We start from the raw sequence: 17,654 nt of genomic DNA on the forward strand, positions 1-17,654 counted from the left end.
GATCTATGGCACATAAGGCTTAGACACACTGCTCATGCTTCGCTTATGCAAGTTTGTAAGAAATTGGGTGTAGACTTTCCCACAAGCATTAATAAAATTGATTCTACTATGTGCGTTGCATGTAGAATGGGTAAAAGCTACAAATTACCATTTATGTACTCCACAACTGTGTAAGATACGCCATTTCAGGATTTTTTTTCCAGACCTTTGGGTACCAGCTCACTTAGTATCTAATGGCTTTAGATATTACGTTTCGTTTGTTGACACGTGTACACGACATTGCTAGTTGTATCTTCTTAAAACCGAATACCAAGCCCTACAATTGTTTTTCAACTGTTTAACAATTGGAGAAAACTCAATTTAATGTTGTGGTGAAGGAGGTCCAAATGGACTAGGGTGGTGAGTATAAGTCTATCTCATCTTTGTTGTCGAGCTTAGGCAATGGGCATTGTCCAACTTGCCCACACACGTCAAAGCAGAATAGTGTGGTAGAGCAAAAACAATGGCATATCATATAGCTTTCTTTAGTTTTTCTTGCTTAAGCTTCTCTACCACTACGATTTTGATCATATATTGTAAGCACAACAATCTATCTCATAAATCACCTGCCTACTCATGTTCTTCAAGGCAAATCCTCATTTAAAGCTTTGTTTAACAGATAACTTGTTTATGAGCATATGAGAGTTTTTTGTTGTCATTTTTTTCACATCTTCGACCATATCAAAACCACAAGTTATGTTTTAGGTCACATCCCAATACATTTCTTGGTTACAATCCATAATATAAGGGTTATCAGTGTATGACCCCTGATGGTAAAGTATACATCTCGAGGCATGTGGTGTGTGATGAACAATGTTTTCCCTTTACAGGTGCAAGCGGTTTAGACAGTCATGTGCGTGACATTGGTCAAGTTATGACCAGGTCTACTTTGCCTATTATACGTGGTGCAGACAAGATGTGTATACGAGTTGGCTCGATGACAAGACCTATAGCTTTCCCAAGTATGGCTACAGATGTCGGTACACACAATATGACAAGTAAGTCAGGTGCTAAGGGTGTTAAGAGTAGTTCAAGTAATTCAAGATGCACCAGTCGTGGTGATACAATAGGCAGTGCACCGTTTGAGCAAAGCAATGATATTGTTGAACAAAATGATGAGTATGGTGACAGATCGACTCCAATTGTTAATGAAGAAGAAGTGGGTCACATGTCTGCAACTCATGAAGTAATTTCAGAAGCACCACTCTTATCATGCGTTACTGGACATCCTATGATAATAATGAGTAAACGAAATTTTTTTTAAACTAAAGGCATATATAACTGAGCATGAGGTTGAAGAAGAACCCGAGTCAGTATATGAAGCTCTTAAGTCATCAAGTTGGAAAGCTGCAGTTCAAGCAGAATTTGATGCTCTTGTGAGAAATAAAACCTGGAAGTTAGTTGCTCTACTTGAAGGAAGATCTGCAGTGGGTTGTAAGTGGCTTTTTCGAATCAAAAGAAACGCTGATAGTTCCCTACAACGAGATAAAGTGAGGTTAGTGGCGAAAGGTTTTTCTCAACTGCTTGGGCAAGACTTCCATGACACTTTCAGCCATGTGGTCAAGTCGTCCATAATCAATGTCATACTTTTCCTTGTTGCTCGTAATAACTGGGAGTTGAGACAGATCGACGAGAATAATGCATTCTTGAACGGAGATTTGCATGGAGATGTTTATATGTAAAAACTATAAGGGTTTGAGAAGAAGGTACTTATGTTACAATGCTGGTATGTAAACAACAAAAGGCTCTATGTGGCTTGTGACAGGCTTCGAAGAATTTGTATGCCAAGCTGAAAGATGCATTGAAAGTTGTAGGGTTTGTCAGTTCGTAAGCATACAACTTATTATTTGTCAGACGAGAAGAAAAGAATTACATATAAGTCCTACTTTATATGGATGATATCATTGTTATCGGCGGGTTTAATGACTGCATTAAGGATGTAGTGGGATTACTCGGGAAGAAGTTTGCGTTGAAAGACTTGGGACAACTAGGTCTGTTTCTTGGAATATAAATGAAGTGTGTAGGAAACTTAATCTTTCTAAGTCAGAAGCAGTATATGATAGAACTTATTGTTAAAGTTCGTATGAATAACGCTACACCAACATCTACCCCTATGATTGCTTCTTTAAAACTTTCCAAAGATGCTTGAAGTAAACTGGTGGATGCAAGAGAGTTTCGTAATTTGGTTAGTTCACTGATATATGCGTGTCACACTCGTCCTGACATCGCCTACAGTGTAAACAAGCTAGCTCAATTTATACATGACTCACGAGAACACTATCTTACAGAAGTGAAGCGTGTTCTACGATGCTTAAATGGGACTCTTGATTACGGTCTCGTATTTTCTTCAGCCTCAGAACCTCTTCAAGTCATGGCATTTACTGATACCGACAGAGGAAGGAGTGTAGATAACAGGCGTTCAATATCAAGCCACGTTACATCCTATAGAAAATACATAGAAAAAAATCTAAAACATACGATAATTTTAGATTTTTAGGGAGCAACCGCTCAGTCACTCCCCTAAGTCTATCCCTCAGCTTAAGGTTGCTAACAGAATCAGTTAGAATCTGTTGTAATTGACCTTACTCTCTTCTTTGTATAAAAAGATCTGAGTGCTTTGTATTATGTAGAGTTTTGATTCAATAAAGATAAAAAATGTTTTCTCTGTTGCAGAAGACGACTATAGGATAGAGCAAAATCGCAACTGATAATTTGAGAAAATAAAAATGAAGATAAAAGAGACACAAAATTTACGTGGAAAACCCCTAAATAATATAGGGTAAAAAACCACGGGAAACGGTAAAAGAATTTCACTATGAGAAAAATTGGAATTACAACCTCTCTCGATCTACCAGGAGAAAATAATGATAATTCTCCCTTGATAAAAAGGAGAAAACAACTCTCAAGAAACTCTCTAAATTCTTTAGTATTGGGAGAAAGCTACAATGATTTGGGATGATTTTGAAGCTAAATGAGTTAGAGTATTTATATTTGAAGTTTAAGGACTAATCTTGAAAATACCATAAAGTACAATGACTAAATGTGAGATTTTTCCTTTATCAAAATTCAACAAAACCTACTGTGCACCTTTCGGTGCATTAAATCACCGAAAATAATGTGGCCAACTTGGCCACTTGTTGGCCGACTTTTCAATAATCTCCCACTTGAAGATTTGATTGGAACAATCATATCTTCACACCATTCTTTTTACCTTGTACCTTCATGTTGCTTATGTCTCTGACATGCCACAAGAGGATCGACACCAAGTAAATTTATCGGCATTGATCGCCTTCGTCATGAAATCTGCTATGTTATCTTTGGTATGGATCTTCTGCATATCTACCGTCACTTCTTCCACCTTTTCACGAATGAAATGGTACTGAACTCGTATGTGCTTTGTCCTTGAATGAAATGATGGATTCCTTACTAAATGCAAGGCGCTTTGACTGTCACAAAACAGAGACACATACTCTTGATTGTGCCCGAACTCCTCCAATAACATCTTCAACCAAATTGCTTCTTTACTGGTTTGTGTAGCTGCTACATATTCTGCCTCTATTGTGGATGTAGCTACAACTGATTGCAATTTTGAATCCCAGCTTACAGCTTCACCAGCAACTTTGAACACATATCCTGTAGTAGATTTGCTTTTATCCAAATCCCCTGCATAGTCAGAATCTACATACCTATTGATTAATAAGTTTGATCCTCTGTAATATAATGTAATATTTGAGGTCCCTTTGATGTATCTCAGGATCCTCTTTACTGTATTCCAATGCTCTTTGCCTAGATTCACCTTGTACCGACTAACCACTCCCACTGCTTGTACAATGTCTGGTCTTGTGCGTATCATAGCGAACATTAAATTTCCCACTGCTGATGCATACGGTACTCGAGACATCTCCATCATCTGAAGTGTACCGACTAACCACTCCCACTGCTTGTACAATGTCTGGTCTTGTGCGTATCATAGCGAACATTAAATTTCCCACTACTGATGCATACGGTACTCGAGACATCTCCATCATCTGAAGTGCTTGCGGTATTACCTTGTGGATCGAAGTTTTATTTAGACTCCAACAATCATTCTTCAAGTGACCCTTCTTTCCACAGTTGTAACATTTTAAATTCTTCTTGCTCCTTGACTTCGATCTACCATGTTTGTGACTGATGCTTTGGCCACGTTCTGTTAATCTCCATCTCATTATTGTCATCGTTGTCGACGCTTCTGCTTGTTACAAATTTACTTGTCTATCTTCCTTGTTCTTGTGCTGATTTTTTTCTTGTAGAACAGTAACTGCAACGTCATCGAAGACTAGACTGGTGACATTATTGTATGTCAAGTTGATGATGAGTTGATCATAAGAATCATGTACACTTTGAAAGAGAAGTTCAACACGTTCTTGTTCTCCTAATATAAGCTGAGAAAATAAAGTGTTCAGTGTGTTTAAGTGCTTCGTCACTGAAGTAGATTATGACATACGGAGAGTGTACAATTTCCTCTTAAGGAAAATTTTATTGTGCAACGATGTGGCCTCGTATAATTTGGTGAGATGATCTCATATCTCCTTAGATGTCTTCTTCTCCTCGATGCTTGATAATACTTTATCTGCTAATGCTAGATGAAAGTTTGCCATAGCATTCCCGTTCATCTCGATCCATTTGTTGTCATCTATGAAATCTACTAGCCTTTCACTGATAGCTGCTAGACAACCGTCTTTCCTCAGGATGACCTTCATCTTCAATTTCCACAATGAGAAATTTCTCCCATTGAATTTTTCAATATCAAATTTCATTGCCATAGCTTCTATAACGGATAGCTCCCACTATTTCACTATTGTGAATAGTTCTCTGTAACCTTCAAAGAATGGGTAATACCTTCTTACTTTCTTATGTTAGAGGATCCACCTTTTGGTGGCAACTACAAAGATAATAAGCATATATTACACACTAAAATCTGGCTCGGATACCAATTATTGCGGAAGACGGCTATCGGATAGAGCAAAATCGCAACTAATAATTTGAGAAAATAAAAATGAAGATAAAAGAGACACAAAATTTATGTGGAAAACCCCTAAATAATATAGGGTAAAAAACCACGGGCAACGGTAAAAGAATTTCACTATGAAAAAAATAGGAATTACAACCTCTCTCGATCTACCAATGAGAAAACAATGATAATTCTCTCTTGATAAAAAAGAGAAAACAACTCTCAAGAAACTCTCTAAATTCTCTAGTAGTGGGAGAAAGCTAGAAGGATGGTTTTGAAGCTAAATGAGTTATGGTATTTATAGTTGAAGCTTAAGGACTAATCTTGAAAATACCCTAAAGTACAATAACTAAATGTGAGATTTTTCCTTTATCAAAACTCAACAAAACCTACCGTGCACCTTTCGGTGCATTAAATCACCGAAAATAATATGGCAAACTTTGCCACTTATTGGCTGACTTTCCAATATTCTCTTCTTCTTTGTGTTTTCTCAACATATTGGATGGCTACTTCTTTCAAGAAATTGTTTTCCCAGTTTAAGAATTGAATCACATTAAACTTAATTTAAATATGAATAAATTACATTAACCATCATTTTTATTTCATTTTCTTTTATTTTAATCACTCAATTATTAAATATTATATTTTAATTATATATTATCGATTAATCATAAAATAATCACTCAAGTATCAATTCTTAAGTATTAAATTTAGGGGTGAGAATTCTAGTCGAGTAGAGTAAAAAACTTTTGAGTTTTTCGAGTTGACAAGTCCTATTTCACTACTCGGAGTTGACTTGAAATTTTTTTGAGTCGAGTCGATTTTTTCAGTTTCTGTTTAAATTTAATTGTAAATACTTATAATATTATAATATTATTTGATTCCAAATTAAGTTAGTTTCTATAACCATATATACAATACAAATAAGTTTCTACAATTTTTTTTCATATGTGATATATACAAAATCCAAAGACTTGACTCAAACTTGAAAATAAATCCACTAATTACTAAAAAATTCGAGTTATTTGAGTTTTATTTTATAACTCGATTTGAACTTAATTTTTTTTAGTAAAGTCGAGTTATGAAATTGTAACTCAAAGTCAATTTGAGTCGAGTTTTTCGAGTCGAATCAAGTCGAAAAATCTGTTTGTCGAGTCGAGTTTTGCTCGCCCCTAATTACATTAAAAGAAATAAGACGTTAACCAAATAATAATTCCAATCGACCCTTAAATTTTAATATTCAATCAATATAAATTTTAATATTCAATCAATATAAAATTTGACTGCATCGGTAAACGAACCACAAAAGAGGATAAAACTACTGAAAGACTACCGAAAAATCTCAAATCAAAGTCAAACGACGTGAGAAAACTATCCACGAGCACAAAACGCGTATCTAAATCAATATGAGGGTCTAAATCAAGGAAGATCGACATGATAACAAATAAGCGACATCTTGATCAGTCGTTGCGATGTCAAATCCAATCTTGTGAAAAAAGATAAAAGAAAAAACAACAAAAATCCGTAAGCTACCAAAAGGCAGATAAAAACGTGTCATAAAGGTAGAGATAAACGAGTCATAAAAGTAGAAAACATGTTATATAGACATAATTATTCTTATTAAAAAAATTAAAAAACAAAGAAAAAATATAACCGGTGGATGACAACCAATATCAAAGTCGGTGCCACCATTTATTAAATAAAATTAAAGAAGAAAAAATTAAATTGATCAATAAGATTAACCCAAGTTGTAATGAAAAAATGGAAGACGGGGAGGGAAAAAAGCGGCTAGATTTATTTTTTCTTTTCTTTTTTGTATTTCTCATTTAACTCAATGTACAATAAAGTTTATTATTTATATGGTTGTGATATCAATATTTTATAAAACAAAAATAATATCTTTAATTTGTTTTATGTATTTTAATTTCGGTGTACCTTACGTAGAAGGGTAAAATGTTATCTGTTTTATAATAAAATTATGGGTAAAGTATAGTAATGGTCACTGAACTTTTCTAAAGATTTCATTTAGGTCCTCTAACTTTTAAAACTTGCAATACAATCCCCCAACATTTAGTTCGTTTGTTATATGATCCCTCAATATTTAGTCCGTTTGCAATATGGTCCCCGACATAACTACTGAGGGACCATATTGCAAACGGACTAAATGTTGGGGGACTGTGTTGCAAGTCTTAAAAGTTGGGGACCTAAATGAAAGCTTTAGAAAAGTTCAGTGACCATTGCTATACTTTACCCTATATATTATGATAAAAGTACATAATATTTATTTATATATTTTTTAAAATATTATTTAGTATACTAATTATATTAATAATATGTTAAATTTTTTTAAAAAAAATATTAGATTGTATTGTTATAAAAAAATTTAGATTGTATAATAAATTTGTTATATGGATTTTTATGTAAATATTTTTAATTTAATATTAAAAGGTTAAATTGTTAAAGTTAAATATTTTAAAAGGATAATTTAATAAAATTTATTTTAATATAATTTTATATTTTTCAAACCAAACATTATCATTTTATTTTCTTATCAAATAAATAAAATAAAATAATATAATATTCGTTTAATCTTTAGCACATTTATCTTTTTTATCAAGTATTTTTTGAGGAAAAATTATTCTATAGGATGATGATGTCACGTTTGACGAGCATGGATGAGTAACGTTAATGATGAGTACTATTAAATTAATTTTTTACTGAAATCACTTTATAAGTTCTAATGAATTCTATTTTTTAAGGAAAATAATATTTTATTTTATTACTGAAATAACTTTATGAATTGTAATGAATTCTATTTTTTGGTATAATTATCGGTATTTGATCTATTAATCGACTAATTCGCATCGAATACTGTAGAGAGGAAGGCAACTCTCTCAACTAAATTTATCACATTCACAAATATTAATTTAAACTTCCGACTTTAACGAGTTAAATTAATAAATTACACATTTAGTTACCCTTTAAATCAAAGAAATGGCACAATATCAACATATGATCATGACCCATTAGATATGAGATGGCATTTGTGATTGCCCAAGCCACTAGATCAAATACTTCAATTGGTTAACTAATTACAACATCACTTTTTTACTGCATATTATTGTTAATGATAGAAAAATAAAGAACTAAAATCATTTAAATGAGGATTCAAATCTAGGCTAATTATAAAATATAAGAGTATCTAAATTACTTAAACAAATATAATATTGTTTATATTAACTATACTATGTATATTTTAAACCGTATTTAATACAATAAGTGAATGTTAACTTTTATATTATAATATTTTTTGACCAACCTTTTTGGTGATGTTTTAAAATTTTCTTCTACGTTATGTTTTTAAAGTTTGGGTAAAGTATAGTAATTGTCACTGAACTTTTCTAAAGCTTTTATTTAGGTCTCTCAACTTTTAAAATTTACAATACAATCCCCCAATATTTAATTCATTTGCAATATGATCCCTCAACATTTATTCCATTTGCAATATGGTCCCTGACGTAACTGTTGGGGGACCATATTGCAAACGGACTAAATGTTGGGGGACTGTATCGCAAGTTTTAAAAGTTGGGAGACCTAAATGAAAGCTTTAAAAAAGTTCAGTGACCATTACTATATTTTATCCTAAAATTATTATAATAATAATTTAATTCTTAATATTTATATACTTTTAAAATTAATTCTATTTTAAAATATTTATCTAATTCTTTGAAAGAATATAGTTATTTCTAATAAAATATTTGTCAGAATATTAAATTCTTAATGACATTAATATAATAATTTATTTAACCTTAATATGACAAGTCAATAATTGATTTAAATTTTATAAAAATATGCAAACTACTTTTGAAAAGTATGAAATATCTATTCAATATCATTTTACATGTCCACGCTGTTAAAATTTTAATATTTTAACTTTTATTATGGCTAATAATATTAATTCTTACACTTTTTTCCCTCCCGATTAAATTAGGAGTTTGTCTTAATTAATTTAGATCGATTTACGTTACACACCTGATTTTAGATAGTCTCCCATCAAAAAAATTCTGCATACACAAGACTTTAAAATTGATATCTACTTAACGATATTAAGTTGCTTACCACTGAAACTAACATTCGTTAGTTATAATTATTACACTCTTTAAAAGAATTGATAGTTAAATTTGATTTTTTTTAATTTAAGATTAAATTTAATTAAAATGCTAAAAATAAATTAAAGAATATAAATTTGATGATTTTAATATTATGTTTATGTTTTTATGTATAATTAAATAAATTAATTTTTTGACTGTAAAATTAATGTCAAACAAGTAAAAATAAAAAAAATTATGATGAAAAATGTGGTTTCAAACCAACCAGAAAAGTTAATATTTATATTTTTTTGTTTTCAACTTTATATTTGGAAGTAAATTATAATTTTATCTTTATTAATGCATAGGCCTCACTCAATTATGTATTTACATTTTGTTTTAATAATTTAATATTAACATAATGTATATAATGGACATTTTATATTTTCAAATTCATTTTTTCACAACAATTTTAAATAGTTAAATTTTTAACTGCACTTTTAAAATTCTTTTATATAACACTTCTAAAAGCTACTTTTTAAAAGCTATGTTAATATGACCCTAACTCTATTCAAGGATTAAGATATCTGTTTAGATTTTGAGAGGTTTCAATAAAATTATGAAGCTTGAAAATTTGATTTAAATATAAAATATATACTCGTTTAAAAATAAGGTCGCATTGAGTTTATAACTCATGGATTTGAATAATACTTTTTAGACGAGTTTAATGAATTCATTAAATTGTTAGAAAAAATACTAAGTACTTTTAATGAATTCATTTTCCAGATTTTAAGTGATTTTTGTGAGATATATTTGATGAATACATCAAATCTTAAAAATTATGAGGTTAAACTTACTAAATACTTTTAATGATTTTATACTCCTGTTTCTGGTGGTATATATTGAGATAGACTTGATAAAATAATAACGTAAGAGTGAAGAATTAACCATCTTTCATGAAAGATGTTAAACTATCTTTTTAGAGCACTTATCATCATCTCGATGCATATTAGCTAAATTGGTTGATCTATTGCATAATACAATTGAAATGAGAATAGTCATGTGTCATAAGCTCCTCGTGTTTAATAAGTTCAAGGTTTATTCACTTATTAAGAGAAAAATTACTTATTTTGCTATATACTAGTTCAAATCTAATATACTGCAGCAGCTGATTTCATTACAGATCTTTTATTGCCTTTAAAGTTCTCTAATTAATTGTATTAGCGAGAGATTGTTGGTAATACAAATAAATGTTAATGAAAAAAAAATATTATCATAATATTTTAATAAGATTTATTTTTAAATTAAGTAAATATTTTGAGACAATTTAGATTTATATGATAATTATTTAATTTTATTCACCGATCTATTTTTATTTTTATTATAATTTTTAAGCTCCAATTCATTATTTTACACGCAGGCAATCATATGTTTCTTAATGCTTTCTCTTTTTCTATTTTATTTGGATTTTATCGTCTAAATTTTCAAAAGAACAATCTAAATGAGTTTCATATTTTTATTTCGAGTATAAGAAGTTAAAAAAATTATGTTAACTTTAGAATCTACAATACTTTTGAAATTATATTAATCCGAACAAAATTATTTTTATGATTGTTATTCACACGACAGAAAAAACTTTATATCACTATTTTTTATTGTTATTATCTACCTATTAGCAATAATATTTTTATTCCACAATAATATTTTTTACTAAGAAAAGAATCAAGGTCATCTAGGTAGCCCACATAAATATTAAGAATCTCCCAATTAGTCCAACATTTATGAGGCATAGCTGACCCAATTCTTAGTTGCTATGTTACAGTGTTACTTTTGGGCTTTGGAATGGAATGCTATTGTTTAGGGGCTTTGTGTTTGTAGTTTTAGGGACTAGGGATTGATTTAAGTAAGTAACCTACCCAAACAAACCATTTTGATTTACAAAGAGGAAATCGTCGTCGTCGTTGTTGAATCATTTCAATAAATGATTAATTAAATCAAATCAAGCATGTTATTAATTTTGTTTTAGATTATACAAATTGTCACGCCCTTGGAACTTCGACGCCTCGGAACGTACGACCTTAGTCGCCTTCTTAGTGATTGCGGCTAAGTAAGCCTGAAAATATCCCAAGCAAGGATGCTTAAGATCTCGACGGAAGCTAGACAAGAGAACTAGCACAAAAAGGAAGATAAGAAAGCTTTGAGAGAATAATTCTCTTATGATTTCTCAAAGTGAAGGAGTGAGTACAAATGAGGAGGGGAGGCCTCTAGTTATAGTTAAAGCTCCCCTCAATGAACGGCTAAGATCTAATTACATCGACGGTCGAGATTAAATCTTACCTACCAAAAACAAGTGGGCATTATCTATACAATTTTAAATGCCACCTAAGTCTTTGTGGCTTCTAGAAGGTCCAAAACACCACTTGGGCTGTTCTTCATGGGCTAACCTCGGTTGTGGGCTCGTGGTCTGTGACATTCTCTCCCACTCGTTCCGGTGACGCCCTCGTCACTCGACTGGCATGAAATTGGTCTATTCGGGTTTTGAATTGCCAAAGTCCCTCTGCATGCTCCCAACTTCCTTCGCACTCGGGTTATCCCTTCCACAAAACGAAGTACTCATGTCTCGGGCGGTGTCCTGGTCGTCTAATAACTCTCTCCGCCTGTATATCTTGGATCTTCTTGTCATAGGAGACCGCTACTCCGACTGGTGCTCGGTGTGACTTGCCTCGATCTGGATCCTCTACATCCTGATGGTATGGCTTGAGTAGGCTAACATAGATAACCGGATATGCTCGGATGGTTGGAAGCAACTCCAATTTGTAGGCCATTGTGCCTACCTGCTTCACAACTCGGAAATGACCCTCGTATCTTCCCACAAGCCCCTTGTGCACATATGTATGACGCAAAACATTGGCCAACTCTGCAAGGACAAGGTCGCCAACTTCAAAGTTCATGTCCCTCCGCTTTCGGTCAGCCCACTTCTTGGTCCGCTTTCCCGCCTTGTGCAAACAAGCTCGGGCTAAGCCGTGTTGCTCGTGCCACTCCTTGGCAACATTGTGTGGTGATGGATTGGGGCCTTCATACTTGGTAACAACCGTGTTGGGTTTCAACGGTTGTTGCCCGATCACTATCTCGAACAGACTTTGGTTTGTCGCCTCGCTCCGTTGCAAGTTGTAGGAAAATTGGGCCACATCCAATAGCTTTGGTCAGTCTCGTTGGTTGGCACTCACGTAGTGCCTCAAATAGATCTCTAACATAGCATTCACCCACTCAGTTTGCCCATCGGTTTGTGGATGAACTGCAGTGGAAAAGTTCAAGCTCGATCTCATCAGTTTGAACAACTCCGTCCAGAACCTTCCTGTGAACTGCGTGTCCCAGTCACTGATGATGGGTTTTGGCATCCCCCAATACTTCACCACATGCTTGAGGAAAAGTCGAGCTGCCTCCACGGCTGGACAAACTTTAGATGTCGGTATGAACGTCACATACTTTGAAAACCTGTCAACCACAACCATTATACTTGAAAGTCCATCAGTTTTGGGCAAACCAATGATAAAATCCATGGAAATACTCTCCCATGGGCGCTTAGGAATGGGCAAAGGCTGTAGCAGTCCCGCCGGTTTCTTTGCCTCGATTTTGTCTTGCTGGTACACAACACAAGTCTTCACATAGGCCTGCACATCTTCAGCCATGTACGGCCAATAGTATTGCTCCGAGAGTAATGCCAAAGTCCGATCAACTCCCGGATGTCCCGCCCACTTAGAATCATGGCATTCCTTCATGAGCTCCTTTCATAATTTCTCGTATCGAGGCACAAAGAGACGATGACCTCGGTGGTAAATCAATTCTTCTTCAAGCTAAAACTCCCTGGTTCGCCCCTCCTTGGCTCCCTCAATGATTCATTCGACCACAGGATCATGGGGTAATCTTTTTTTGATCCTCTCGAGTAAGGTCCCTTTCACAGTCTCGATGGCGTACCTCCGGCTTAAGCCTTCTGCAACACAGTTCACCTTCCCTGGCTTGTACTCCATGGAAAAGTTGAACTCGGTAAGAAACTCTTGCCAACGGGCCTGTTTGGGAGAAAACTTCTTCTGGGTGAGAAAGTAATTGTTGGCAACATTGTCCATGTACACCACGAACTTGGACCCGAGCAAGTAATGTCGCCATGTGCGCAAGCAGTGTACAACTGCTGTCATCTCCTTCTTATGAACCGAGTACCTCCTCTCGGTCTCATTGAGCTTCTGACTCTCGTATGCAACCGGATGTCCCTCTTGCATGAGGACTCCACCAATGGCAATACCGGATGCATCAGTGAAGACTACAAAAGGCTTGGTGTAGTTTGGCAACACCAATACGGGCTCATTCACCATGGCCTCATTGAGCTTTTCAAAAGCGTCCTGGCATTTCGTGCTCCATTCCCACGCCTTGTCCTTTTTTAGTAGCTCGGTCAAAGACGTGGCAATCTTGGAATAGCCCTTCACGAATCGTCGGTAGTAGTTGGCTAATCCTAAGAATACTCTCAATTCAGTTACCTTGGTGGGTGGCTTCCACTCATCTATCGCCCGGATCTTGTCTTTGTCCATCTGGAGCTTGCCTCCTCCAACAATATGGCCTAGGAACGACACTTCCTTTTGCGCAAACGAGCATTTTTCCTCCTTGACATAAAGCTCGTTCTCTCGTAAGACTTGAAACACTCTTCTCAAGTGTTCAACGTGCTCTTCTAAGGTCTTATTATACACAACGATGTCATCAAGGTAAACTATAAAAAAATGATCAAGAAAGGGTTGTAGTACCTTGTTCATTAACGTGCAAAAGGTTGCAGGGGCATTGGTGAGACCGAAGGGCATCACAAGGAAGTTATATGAACTGTAGCGTATCACACAAGTAGTCTTTGATTTATCGCCTTCCGCTATCCGAACTTGGTAATATCCGGACCGTAAATCTAACTTGGTGAACCACCTTGCACCACCAAGTTGATCGAAAAAGTCGGCAATCAATGGGATCGGGTACTTGTTCTTCACGGTGAGCTTATTCAAAGCTCGATAGTCGATGCACATTCTGAGGGAGCCGCCATACTTCTTCTGGAATAGCACCGGTGCCCCAAAGGGTACCTTTGACGGTCGAATGTATCCAACATCTAGGAGCTCTTTCAATTGTCTGCGAAGCTCCTCTAACTCCGATGGGGCCATTTGTTATGGTGATTTGGCCGGTGGCTCCGTATTTGGCACAAGTTCGATCTTGTGGTCCACTTCTCTATTCGGTGACAAATGCTTCGGTAGCTCAGTTAGCATTACATCCCTAAACTCCGCCAATACTTGTCCCACTTCACTTGGGACTTCCTCGATCATTATGGGTTCAGTTCCCACCAATGAAGACATAAAAGTGGGTTCCTCCTTGCACACCCCCTTTGAGAATTGGATTACGGACAATATCTTAGCATCGATTACGGATTCTCAGCTTACCGGAACAATGCATTAGTGCTTATGATCACAAATTACTAAGCAATCGGTAAATGGCAAGGGGAACACATTAATCCGATCAAGGAAACTAATCCCAATAATAAAATCAAAATCATCGAGTGGGATTACCTTTATAGACTCTTTCCCGGTCCATCCTCCAAGACTAATTTGGATTCCTTTTGCTTCCCCAATAATCGGAACCTCTTTGGTGTTGACGGTTTTAATAAACCCACTTGTCTTCTCTACACGAAGACCAAGTTTTTGGGCAGCTTGTTCGGACAAGAACAACTCTGAGGCGCTTGTGTTAACCAGTGCGCTCATCTTTTGGCTTACGACGATGATGTCTACGTACATCAATCCCTTCTTCTTGCGGCCCTTCTTTACCTCCATGGTGCTAAGGATGGATCTAAGCTTGAGAGTCTCACTCTCCACCCCATAATTCTCCTTGATGGCAGCAACTTTCACAAGTTGAGGACAATCTCTTTTCATATGATTTCCTCCACAACTGAAGCATGATAGTTCACCCTTTTTGTCCCAAGGGTTGAAGAGCTTTTTGGGTCGATCATTCGGCTTCCCATGATTTCCAGTTGGCTTGTGAAAGCTTCATTTGGCCTTCTCTCCCCCACTATTACCTTTGGGTTTCGGCTTGGATTGAAGAGTGTCGATCTTCTTTACTTCAAACAGGGCAATGGCCTCGGCTGCATCCAATGCCTTGGAGAGTTCGGTCACTCCCCTCCTCTGGATTTCCATGTTGGCCCAACGTTGTAGTTCATCCATGAATGCAAAGTACCCTTCTGACTCGCCCAAGTCCGGGATTTGCATCTTGATCTCATTGAAGTTTTTGACATACTCAAATATGGAACGATCGTGCCTCAATTGGTTTAGTTTTACTCGAGCCTCGAGCACAACATTCTTCGGATAGAAATGCTCTTTGAGTTCTTTCACGAACTCCTCCCATGTCCCGATTGGATTTGTTCTCTCGGAACACCTACGTCGCCACCATAACATAGCAACGTCAGTTAGATAATTGGAAGCAACATTTACCTTGGTGGTATCATTCCCGATACCCATGCCACGGAAGAATTGCTCCATGCCCCAGATGAAATTCTCCACATCTTGGGCATTTTGACTCCCCTTGTACTCCTTCGGCTTAGGGACATCGATCATGGGTCTTGGTGCTTGCGCCTCCCCAGTCACTCCATTCAACATGACAGTTTTGTAGACGAGCAGCTCGCTTTTGAGCTCCTTTACCTCCTGTATTATTTCGGCCCTCATGGCCAGTACATACTCTCGAGGCCTCTGGTACGCTCATATACGTTCTCCATCAACTCGCTGATGAGTGGTTGGGTTTCTTCACGGAGTACATCCTCCACAGACTCCACTTTCTCCAAGCGAGATTCAATCGAGTCTTGAGTCTCTTGGACTTCATTTCATCGATCTTCTAACATGCCGACCCTTTGCTCGAATGAGGCCACCATATCCTTTGAGTTTGCTCGTTTCTTCGATATGGCAACACGATTCACTTCACTTGTTGGGGCATCGTCTGGGTTGTGTTGTGCCATTTCTCATAAAACTAGCTTTGATACCACTTGTCATGCCCTTGAAACTTCGACGCCTCAGAACGTGCGGCCTTAGTCGCCTTCTTAGTGATTGCAGCTAAGTAAGCCTGAAAATATCCCAAGCAAGGATGCTTAAGATCTTGACGGAAGCTAGACAAGAGAACTAGCACAAAAAGGAAGATAAGAAAGCTTTGAGAGAAGAATGCTCCTATGATTTCTCAAAGTGAATGAGTGAGTACAAATGAGGAGGGGAGGCCTCTATTTATAGCTAAAGCTCTCCTCAATGAATGGCTAAGATCTAATTACATCGACGGTCGAGATTAAATCTTACATAATTAAGTCTTTGTGGCTTCTAGAAGGTCCAAAACACCACTTGGGCTGCTCTTAATGGGCTAACCTCGGTTGTGGGCTCGTGGTCTGTGACAAAATGATTAGGCTTAATAGATAATACAAAATAAAACTATATTTGATAATGTATCATTTTAGGTAATATTAATAAATCAAAATCGTTATATATTAAAAAAATATAATAAATGCATTTTATGTTTTATTGGTAATATTATTTATTAATTTATATAGAAGATATAGTCACCCTTCAACCTTGTACAATATATTAGAATAATTATGTATTTGTAATATATTATCTGTCTTTATGACACTTTTATCTATGTCTTTGTGGCACGTTTTTCTCTGTTTTTAAGTAGCTTACAGTTTTTTCCGTTGTTTTCTTTTTCTTTTTCTTAGGGTTGAATTTGACATCGCTACGACTGATCAATATGACACTTGTTATCATTATGATATTCCCTGCTTTGGACTATCAGATTGATTTGGATACGCGTTTTGCGTTCGTGGATAGTTTTCTCACGTCGTTTGACTCTGATTTGTATTTTGTTTGTGGCTTTCAGTAGCTTCATCATCTTTTGTGGTTCATTTTTCGGTACAGTCAGATTTATTCGAGCATTGGTTAGATTTTTTAATCTATTTTTTGTTCTTGTGTGATATAAGTAGCTAGTTTTTGTGTCAATGATTATAGAAAAATGTCTTAATTATAATTTTGTTTATGTTATACTTATAAATCTTCATTATGATTTTGGATATTTTATTTTTAATAAAATTAACTATTTTACATTAGAAAAAACAAATATCATGTTTCAACTTAAAATCTTAAAAAATAACAATAATTTTTTAATAAAAATATTAAGTATATTATCGAAACCGTCTTTCGGGTGGGCTCAGAATTGGATTTCGACTTGATATAATGGGTTAGGAGTCGCCACCGATCATTTATTTTATTAAAAATGGGTTGATCAGATACCTTATTTCTTACTTGATCTGCGTGATATGTCGGATTCGAGAGTTGGTTACAGTAAATGAAGGGTTAGCACCCTTGAATTGCTTTTTCGGTACTACGTAATTTTCAATTGCCATTAAATAAGAAAATTGTAAGTTTAACTTAAACGGTAAAATAACGATCCAAAATTACTTACCTTAGATTGATTTGAAAATGTACCCTTTAAGAGTC

Source organism: Hibiscus syriacus, unplaced genomic scaffold (genome assembly GCF_006381635.1).
Source record: "Hibiscus syriacus cultivar Baekdansim isolate YM2019G1 unplaced genomic scaffold, ASM638163v2 tig00111273_pilon, whole genome shotgun sequence".
In the NCBI taxonomy this organism is placed as follows: domain Eukaryota; kingdom Viridiplantae; phylum Streptophyta; class Magnoliopsida; order Malvales; family Malvaceae; genus Hibiscus; species Hibiscus syriacus.